Source organism: Mesocricetus auratus, unplaced genomic scaffold, assembly GCF_017639785.1.
Source record: "Mesocricetus auratus isolate SY011 unplaced genomic scaffold, BCM_Maur_2.0 Super-Scaffold_100015, whole genome shotgun sequence".
Classification (NCBI taxonomy): domain Eukaryota; kingdom Metazoa; phylum Chordata; class Mammalia; order Rodentia; family Cricetidae; genus Mesocricetus; species Mesocricetus auratus.
In genome coordinates, this window is record NW_024429198.1 from 39,958,449 (window position 1) to 39,969,437 (window position 10,989).

At 39.2% G+C, this 10,989-nt stretch overlaps 1 long non-coding RNA gene across 1 annotated transcript; it reads left to right on the forward strand.

Annotated features, from left to right (window-relative positions):
• The first annotated feature begins 413 nt into the window (after nt 1-413).
• On the forward strand, nt 414-10,770 carry LOC121144257. Its single transcript, XR_005881571.1, has 3 exons — nt 414-581; nt 4,416-4,557; nt 10,638-10,770. It is a non-coding gene; the product is annotated as an uncharacterized LOC121144257 (long non-coding RNA).
• The last annotated feature ends 219 nt before the right edge of the window (nt 10,771-10,989 follow it).

Below are 10,989 nucleotides of genomic sequence, written 5' to 3' on the forward strand. Positions count from 1 at the left end.
CTATTATTTAATTCCCCCATTTTATATACACCTTAGCATTTGAATAAGTAATAAGTAACTATTTTCCTGAATAAGCAAATGTCACAGAGATGACAAATTCCAAACAGCTCTAATGAGACCAACCGCCTGTGTTCTAGTCATGACTGTGCTTCTTAGCCTTGTGCAACATTGGAAACTATAGATTTTTCTCTGTGCATCAGGTTCTCCACTTCTGAGGAAGATGGCAGTAGCTATGTCACAAGAATGCAGTTGCAATCTGAGGAAATAACTTCATGGTAAGCCATGGTCAGAAAACATTAGTTGTTTACGAGGTCATGTGATTTTTACAGGCAGTTGCTGTGCCAGTTTGCAAGGGTTAGTGAATTTCTCAGAATTCTATTTCTTGTACCTGATGGGCACAAGAGAGTTCTGAGGCAGTTTGGGGAGACGTGCCTAACTATAGTGGAAGGTTTCTGGTGGTCTTTCAGAAAAGTGATGAATGGAGAAAATAGCATATTATTATGGAAATATGCTGTCAGCTTTTAGGCCAGATAGAGGAAATGAACACTGGCTCTACACACAGACAAGAAAATTGTCGTGAGGTAAAGATTTAGCAGTCTGTCGTCTGTTCGTGGATCCTAACTTGTTTGTTTTGTTTTTACTGCTCTGTTTCATTACAATCAAGGACCTGAAGATTTGGCCACACTGCTGTGACTCCTCTTCCTCTCTCCACACCCTAGGGATTCTCTTATGCAAGCATCCTTCTTGTGTGAGCCACTGAGGGCATCTCCTTAACATTCTTCAAAACACAGTCACTGCTCATTTATCCTGAAACCAGGCTGGCAGACACTCTTCAAGCATTTCTTTCTGTCTGGAGAATCAAAGTACAATTAGAAAAGACCTCCAATGTCTAGAAAACAATTAAAACCCCTGAAACAGAGTGGACAGCTATTTGTCCTCATTACGAGTCAGGGAAACACAGGGTGAAATACCTTACAGAAAATTAGATGGGAGAGGGCAGAAGATAATCAAAAATTAAAAGATCTCTTGAACATCTTCCATTTTGTAGAGTGCACATTAAATTGTATTGTAGTTTCAGAACAGACACACAAAAAAAGGCTTTTCTTTTTAAATCAACACACTGTGCTTCAATTAAAGGCCGCCTTAGAGCCCCCAGGATTGAGGGGTAGGCAGCAGTCTTCAATCCTGCCACGTTCTTGTCAGTCACTATAAGGACTCTCTATCGCCCAAATTGCACATGCAGATAGATATATCATATCAGAGTACAAATAAGAGTTGAAAACATAAAATTTCCTCCAAATGATCAAAACACTTAATTACAATACACTCACTTGATGGCTGACAAAAAGACATCACAATTAAATATCAAATAATTTATTAGCTTTTTAAAGTTCAACAATTTGTCTTATGAACCCCTTTGAGAACAATGTGATTTATTTGTTTGGTCCAATTTTAAGGTCACTGACTACTCCTGAGAACTACATTTCCAAACCCTTTTATTAAATCTGAAATATATTGAAAATATTGGCATTTATATATTATATTAACCTTATGATCAAAAGGATAGATAACTCTCTGACTTTGGGGAAGACTTGCTGTCAGTTACTAGTTTTGAAGTTATTGCATTTTCTTTCTTAGAGACCCAGGCTGTTTGTGGCTCAGAGCTTCTCAGTCCTTTCTCTTGGGAGACTATTCATTTCTCGGGCAGGCACCTCAAATCTGAGTTCTGAAGCCATCCTAGTTGCACTTGCTCTCTGGGTCTGTTTTCCACTGAGCTCCATTCCGGTACAAAACCTGAGTAGCTTGTCAGCTGAGTGCAAGGATGAGTCTCCAGGTAGCAACAGGAGCTATAACTGTCTCCTGTGTCAGCACAGAGCTCAGCTGCTCACATGCCAATCCCAGAAGCAGATTGCTAGCTCATTTCTGTATTTTAGATCTGTAAGTTAGAAAGGATGGCTAACAAATTAGTCCATTAGAATAAAAATAAACAAAAATAAATTGCAAATAGGTCTGTTCATTTGTTGAATGAGAAAATCATCTAAAAGGACCTTCATATTTAATTAAATGCATTTCAATGTTAATGAAATAGTACTAGGAACTATATGAATTGCCTAGGTGGAAGGAGGGAGATGTAAAACCGGCTTTACATTTTGTTTTCAGTGTGGTTCTGTGATGGTCTATGTGGTCAAACTGGCAGAATCCAGAATCACCTAGGATACAAACCACTGCATATGGCAGTGAGGGAACTTGGAGAATCAGATCACTGAAGTGAGAGGATGAGGCTGTGTGTAGGCATCACCATCCCATGGACTGATTGCTGAACTGTATAAGACTCTTAAAATACAAACTGTTCTTCTGATTTTTAATTTTGGCTTGTTCTGTGTAGCAATCAGCAGCTCAATAGTATCCATTCTGGGTAACAGCCGCAAGATATACCTCTGCCAGATGCTTGATTATAAGAATAAACAAACAGTAATCTGACCTTGCTCTATTGGTTAGCCATAATGGTATGTTGCTCGGGTGTATTGTAAGTGCATGTCAGTTATACTATTTTTAGCTTCTAGTTAGTTGATCATTAGAATATCTGACCATATTCCTCTTATTTCTTTTTTCCCTTTTTTATTACTTTAATTTTAAATAGCTTGCTTCACATGTCAATCCCAGTTTTCTCTCCCTCCTCTCCTCCCACACCCCCACCGTGCCCCCCACCATCCCACCCAGCCTCCCACCCTATCCCCACTTCCTTCCACATAGGGGATATCCAGAGTCTGTCATTTCACTCAGGGTAGGGTCCAGGCACTCCCCTAAGAGTCCAGGCTGAGAGAGCATCCCTCTTTGTGTTATGGACACACGAAGTCCGCTTGTATGCCAGGGATAAACACTGATCCACTGCCCAGGTTCCCATAGGTTGCCCAGGCCTCCTCACTGACTCTCACACTCAGGGGGTCTGGATCAGTTCCATGGTGGCCTCCCAGCTGTCAGTCTGGGGTCCAAGAGCTCCCCCTTGTTTAGATCAGCTGTCTCTGCTGGTTTTGCCAGCCCTTTCTTTGCCAATTTGCTCCTTGCTCCTCTCTCTCTGTCACTGGGTTCCATTAGTTCAGTTCAGTGTTTAATTGTGGGTGTTTGCCTCTGCTTCCATCAGTCACTGGATGAAGGTTCTAGGATGGCTATAGACATCAAGTTAGTTATCAGGAATGGGCATTCGAGGTGGTCTCTCCACTATTGCTTAGCTTGCCAGTTGGTGTCATCCCTTTAGAAAACTAGAGGTCTCACTGGTACCAGATGTGTCTTCTAACCTATGATTCTCTCTTCTCCCTATTCTACCCCCACTCAACCTTCCTGTTCCCACATGACCTACTCTCTCTTCCTAAGAGTAGAGCAATTTTGAGTGATAAAAATGAATTTTAGTTTTTACTCTACATGAGCTTACAACTAAAGCTTCATAGTGTATCATACAGAATAGTAAGCATTACTGAAGAACAAGAAATGACTATGGTAAAAATCTCTCGCTTTAATACAACAACACTTTGAATTGAGATTGGAATGGAAATATGAGTATATCCAGCTCTGTTGGGGGAAGTCCTTCTGTGTATATGTTAATAAAGCAATGTTGGCCAATGGGGAGGCAACATAAATGGGACTAGGAGGTGAGGAGGATTCTGGGAAATGTAGTCAAGAGTGGGGAGTCACCATGTGATCCTGGGAGGAGAGAATGTAAGTCTCGCGTTCTCGGTAACACCTTATCAAAATATATATTAGTAATTATGGGTTAATAATTAAGTCAGAGCTAGCCACTAAGACACCATAGCAAACAACCAACAGCTTCATAATTAGCATAGTGTCTCGTGTGTTATTTGGGGGCTAAAGCAACAATGGGACCCAGGCGGGATCCCACAACATTACAGTGATTCAGTAAGGTTGAAAATGGAGATAAATATTATGTAATAAATTAAAGACATAGAATCTGTGCATATATGTCTACTAAAGGAATTTGCATTGGTTTATTCAATGGTGCTTCAAAATTCTAAAAACCAATCCACATATATTACACATCTGTTGTACAAATATTCAGATGGTTATTCTTCCAACTTAAAAATAAGTGATATAAAACTCCTATGGCATTGGCTTGTCGCCTGCTGAGCTTTACTTTGTGTGTACCTGGCATCCATTCATTACCCTGTTTGTCCATCTGGATCCTTTCTGCTTTATACTTACACAGAATCCACAGTCTACACTCACCTCCTCACCTGCACAGCACCCACAGTCTACACTGTTAGACAGTTTCTTGGCCACTAATTAATGCAGGAGGGCCCAGCTCATTGTGGGCAATGCCCATCCCTGGGCAGGTATATAATAAAGGATGTTAAACAAGCTAAAAGAACTTCTACCTTGTCTTGTTTCATTTCTTCCTGCAGATTTCTGCTTTGACTTCCATCAAGAGTGGACAATAACTTGGAAGATAATATAAACTCTTTTCTCTCCAAGCTGCATTTTGAAGCTCATCATAGCAACAGAAAACAAACTAGAAGAGGCCTCTTTGAAACTCCTCAAACTACGGTGGATATATAATTGATTGATAGATTATAGATAGATGATGCATAGATAGATAAATGATAGATAGATAGATATAGATAGATAGATAGATAGATAGATAGATAGATAGATAGATAGACAGATAGTACTCACTGTGGGTTTGTTATACATGATCTGATTGTTAGTATCGGTAATTTAAATTGGAATAAAAGAATAATGGAAATTGGAACTACTTGGCAAATTGCAGCCAATGAAACAAATGTAGGTTGTGAATTTATTATTATTCAGTAAGTTCTGACATTCTGGAAATTCACACATGTGTCTGTCTCTGATTCCATTGTAGTACATCTATGACAAGGAACAAACAAAAGTTAGACTCATTTGTTCATCATACTATTAATTTTCTCTAGAATATTGGTGGCCCTCATCCAATGAGCCAAAGAATGCCTAAGTGGCATGATAGAAGGGAAGAAACTTATGCTAGCTTACACAAATGTATCAAGAATTGATAACCACGGCTGTGAATGTAGTAAAGCCAGTCAAGTCGATTCAATCATAGAAATGCTTGGAATATGTTCTCCAAACCTCAGGATTATAGGATTAGAACCAGAAAAGGTTAAAGAAAATCCATTGGGGGGGGGGTTGCAGTGGCCAAGTGAATGTTACCTGTGACTTTAGGAATAAGAAATACTTAACTGTTTTATCCCTCACTCCAACACAAAGCTTCCAAGAATTTGTTATCTCCTTTGTGATAAGATTACTAGATGTGAAAGATGTCCAAGGATAATGTTTTTATAGGTCTAATTCTATAATATGGTTTTTGTTTGTTTTGGTGGACTCCTGGTCAATATACAAAATATACCTGATACTGAATGTGTCAATTTAGTGTGAAACTTCACAACTTCTATTTCAACTCTTTCAAATGTCTAGTCTATCAATGTATTAGTTGACTAGTTTGTGTGCTTAATTTTTTATTTGCTAATTATTTTTATAACAAAGTCTAATTTACAACAGAGTAATAGGTGCATTATTTGTTATAATATTTCTATTTGGTGCCCAGTTCCTGAAGTATCTCCAGAAAAATAAATGTGAAAATATTACATCTTGTTATTCATAACAAGCTCTGTTGTTGTTGATCCCAGTTGATGTTGACATTAGTGGTAGAGTAGAGGGCTTAACATGATGGGTAAATGATTATGTAATAAATATCAGCTTTTTCTCTTTTACCCAAATCTTAGACTTCCTCAGAGGAAAAGAAAGAGGTTATTGGTTAACAAAATTAACAAAGGCAAATGATTTAATCAGCCATTACTATGTATGAAAATGTCAAACAACAGGTTTGTTAAGTGAGTTGAGGAATTGGAAATGTGGTAGACACACACAGGGGCCTAGAACTTTCACATCATCCTTTATACTTGGCTATTGTTTACTAGTTTCCTCTGAGATGGAAACATTGCATCCTGCAAGGAAAATCCTTAAGCAGGAAGGTAAAAAAATCTCAAAGTTTCAGGAATTCCCTAAGTCTTCTCCTCTACTAAAACCCTCTCCCCTTGCCACTCGGGATCTCTCCTGCTCTGCTCCTGCTGCTGCCGAGACTGCTGCTGCTCCAGATGGACAGAGGAACCCGAGTTAACTCGTAATAAGGACTCTGCTTTTACATCAGAATCTGTTGTGATGGTAATTTGTGGATCTGAGCTTTGGGTGTAACTGTTACAGCTGGCGACAATGGCAAAAGCAACCCCAGAAAATGGTTCTGATAGGGTTTGGTCTTGGTCATGGAAAGGAGCAGAAGCTATGTACCCAGCACTAGAACAGCAACTACAGGAGACATAAAAAGCATTGCAGAAAGTGAAACCCATAACTGGTTCTCTCTGAGTGACTGTGAAAACAGTTTACAGGATAAAGGACTGGTACAGAATCACACTCTAAAATGGTGGCATGCATATTTAAACCAGCGAGACAAATGCATGCAAGACCGAGCACCAATGTCGTACTGACTGTCCTAGGACCAGTATCCTTTAAAGTCACAGAGTATCCCTCAGTAATGGAACCAACAGCCAAAGAGTTTAAACTACATGGTGGAAAAGAACACTCCCAGAGGCCATAAGGTTATTGAAAATAAATCCCAGGGGTAGGCTCCCTCCCTGTGAGTTCTTGGTCAGGGAAGTCCCTGAGGCCCCACAGATCATAAAGGATATTGTTACTGCTGTTAGTTGTATGCCAGAACTAGACAATGAGACCCTAATGTTGAATATACTGCATGTGCATGTTTTGTCTATACTATATAGAGAAATTAAGCTGAGACAGAAACTCCTACCTGCTGGCTGACTTTCACAGCACTAGGAAGGAGCCATGCAGGCTGCTGATGGAGAACTGTTACCAACATTTTTGTTTGGCTACTGACCCTGTGTGTGAAAATACAAGCAGGGTGGGCAGGATGTGACTGCTTGTGTTATAATGGCTTGGCTGTTGTAGGCAAGATAAAGATCCATCTGATTGGATTTAAGGCCCATTCCACAAAAGGGAGTTAAAACCTTGTGTATAAGCCAGAACAAGAACCTATAACTGGTGAAGTCCTAGATCTCTATGGGGAAGCAACTTCTTTGGTTTTACTGCATACATATTTGATGTACCCTTCAAACTACTTTCCAGATATGTGTTTATGCCCCCAGATCACTATTGTTATCAGCTTCAACTCACAACTGCTGGTAAGTGCAGAGAACAAATGACTGCTACTGTGGTGTTGTGGTCTATTTCTTAGCCATAGGTAGTCACCCTTCCCAAGACTCAGAAATCGTTGCAGAAGAGGGGGTGTAAAGAATGTAAGAGGTGGAGGAAGGGGCAGTCTACTGTACAGTAGTTCCCTTCCTTCTGCAAGGAAGCTACTTCAGCAGAAAGGTAGTTCTTGAAACTTACCAGATTCACTGGGTGTCTCCCTCCCAGAGTTAGCAATAAAAGTGCCTCCCATGCAGGTGGAACAAAGCCAACCTACAAAAAGACTCTCAGAGGCCTTTGAGTATGTGCCCCAAACTGATATGGCCGGATCATGTTGTAGATCTATTTCTCCCTTTTAGAGGAACCTCCATACTGACCTCCCTACAGGCTGCTACCAGTTTGCATTCTCACCAACAGTGAATCTGTGTTTCCCTTCCCCACATCCATGCCAGCATTTTTCTCCCTCTTCCAGCTTTACTCATTTGCTTTTAGTTCTTTGTGTAGATCTGAGGCCCCATGCTCCTTTCCTCCTCCACTTTGACCTGTCTATTTTTGTCATCATGCCCCTTCCATCCAATGTTCAGGGATCATTTCAAAAGATGTTGTGGAAAGAAGATAAGAGTTGGAGGCTATGAATGGTGACAAGGACAGAGCTCCCTTTGGTCACAGTAGAGCAACTGCACATATGAATTTGCAGTGGTGTGATAGCGTGTACAAGACTCAAGAAAGTTCAAGCCAGACCAAATCCTAGCATTGTGAGGGGGGTGAGCATGAAGTCCCACTTGTAGCCGAAGAGCTAGATAGATGCTGAGGAAAAGAGATGGTTTTCTTTAGGGGGTCAGCTCCTCACAAATCAGGCATGCTCCAGTGGAAGACTACTCATTCTACAATATATGAGTACAAAAAATTGGACTTGAGAGACTTGAAGAAAAGAAAGAGGGCATGAATTTGAATGTTTAGGGAAATGAGTCGATCTTCTCTGAATCAGAGGAGGGCTGAAGATATGATCACAACATATGGTGTGAAATCCTCAAAGATATAATGAAGTAAAACAAGAAAAAAATCTAAGCACCGAAAAAAAAGATAACCCAGTTAAAACATTTTCCCATAGAACTTGTCCTAAGTTTCGTGAGAAGAAAATGTTATTTCATCTTACACTTTCAAGTAACTCTCCATTGCTGAGGGAGTCAGGAATTGAATCAGTGACAACAGAGACAGCTGTTTACTGGATTTCTTTCCATGACTCGCTCAACTTTCTCTCTCTTTCTTTCTTTATCTATCTATCAATCTATCTATCTGTTTATTTATTTATTGGGTTGAGTTTTTTTGATGTGCAACTCAGGACCAGCTGCCCAGGAATGGCACCAACCACAGTGGGCAGAGCTCTCACATCCCACACTAATTACTAACCAAGAGAATGCTTCCACGATATTGTCTAAAGCCAAACTGATAGAGGCAGTTCCTCCAATGAACATTCTTCTTCTCAGGCAGTTTGCATCAATCTTACAAAAATGAACCAGCAGAGAACTAATTGGGGAGTTCTCAAGAAATACAAATAGCTGAGAAATGTTCTTAAAACCTGCTGAACATCCTTATCCATCAGTGAAATATAAATCAAAACCATGTTGGTTTAGTTTCATGGGCCCTTTAGTTTAACCAGGCCATCATGAGACCACTGTATTGGAGCTATCCATTATTACTTCGTAGAGTTACCAGGATGTATGCAGACTAAAATTCTTCATACAATATTTGCTATCTTTCAATATCCATGCACAAGCTTAAAAATTAGAAATGCTATTTTTAAGCTAAAAGTTAAATAAATCTCCGATAGCAGCTATCTTCTGCCAACAAGCACTAACCCTATCAGTACAAATTTCCTTGGTTATATTTATTTCTTTATGGGAGCAGCTAGCTTTCCTCTGTCACTATTCTAAATTGTTTTGTTTTTCTTTTTCTTTTCTTATCTTTGGTTCTATTTCTGGTATTTACATTGATGTTATACAAATATATCTAGAAAACTGTTCCTCAGGCTCCAAGTCTATTTCTATTTTTATATAAATGGAAGAATGGGAAGGTTTAGAAAAGAATTCTCCCCCAAGTACAGGTAGATATCCTAATACCAATTGAAAATGACAGTGACTTTTCATTTTGCTGACATTTAAAGGACTGTATTTAAAGACTGTATCACACTAAAGGTTTCTAACCCTTGGTTGCATGGGTCTTCAATCAGAAGATGTTATCATATTGTCTAGACCAACAGAAACAACACTATCCCATATAGAAATGGGCTGCACAAAACTCATTCAGCCTCAAAGGCACAATAAATGGAGGTTTTTTTCAATATTTAATATTCTAAACAATGTTTTCATCCTAAACTTACAGCATTCATTTTTTATAGTTGCTAGCCTAGCAGTCCTTTGTTACAGCTGACAGTGCTGTGAGTATACAATCCCAGTGGAGCCATTGAGTCACTGGTGTCAAATGTACCAGGGCTGTTAATTCTTATTGTCTGCAGAAAATGTGCAAGCTCCTCTGTGAGTTCTTAGACCTGACTGTGGAAAAACATTGAGGTTATGAGTAAGAAATGGGGGATTGGAGAGTGATAAATAGATAAATATGTAAGCAGATAGATAGATAGATAGATAGATAGATAGATAGATAGATTACCCATGTCTTAGTCACTGCTTTTTCTGTAAAGAGACACCATCACCAAGTCAATCCTTATTGGGGACTTTACTAATAGTTTCAGAAACTTAGTCCATTATTATCATGGTGGGGAGCACGGCAGCACACAGGAAGGAATGGTGATGAAGCAGTAGCTGAGTGTTCTATATCCTGATCCTTAGGCAGCAGACAGAGCTTGGGCCCAACATGGGCTTTTGAACCTTCAAAGCTTACGCCCAGTGACGAACTTCCTCCAAAAATGCCATATCTCCTAATCCTATCAAGTATTCCACTAACTGGTGACTAAGCATTTAAATATATGAGCTTGTGGGAAATATATGAGCATATGGGAGCTATTCTTATTCAAACCACCACAACCTTTAAAACAGAACTAGGCAATCAGTATCAGAGAGTCATACCTCAAAGGAATTAAATGTCTTAATTATGAGGGTGAGTTAAAAGAGACTTAGACAGCTTCCACAACATCCAAAGTCACAGGCATCCAAGCTGACCAATGGTGGTTTCTCACATTGCATTTAGAGAAAAGGGAAACTCACTGATTTTTTTTTCTCCATGAAAACCCACACATTTCTATCCTTATGATAATGGAAGTATCAGGGTGTAATTAACATTTTACCCAAAGTACTGCTGTAGAGTTATAAGTCATCATAATACTGTATTGAAGCTGCTTGAGCTCAAAATGAAGAGAAGTTGTATTTCCACAGAGAGAAGACTTAATAATGCTGAGCACTTGAGACCTGCACCACAAATGTCTCCAGGAAAAAACAAGAGCATACAACATTAAATACCGACCAAGGAAATATCAAGACTATGAGGAACACAAAACTGAAAATGTGATTCCTGTTGTAGGATAAATTATAATCAAATTTCATTATAATTAAAATGTTCATCTCTGTTTAATATCTTGATTTCAGCATTCTGAGCTTATTAATTTTGATATTCATTTCTCTCTATAGTAGAAATGTTAATTTCTGTGTAAAACTCTCATCATCTCTGACAAAATTAAATAGAAAGGAATGGAGAGTAGAGGTTTGTTGTGACAAACTGTTTTCCAAA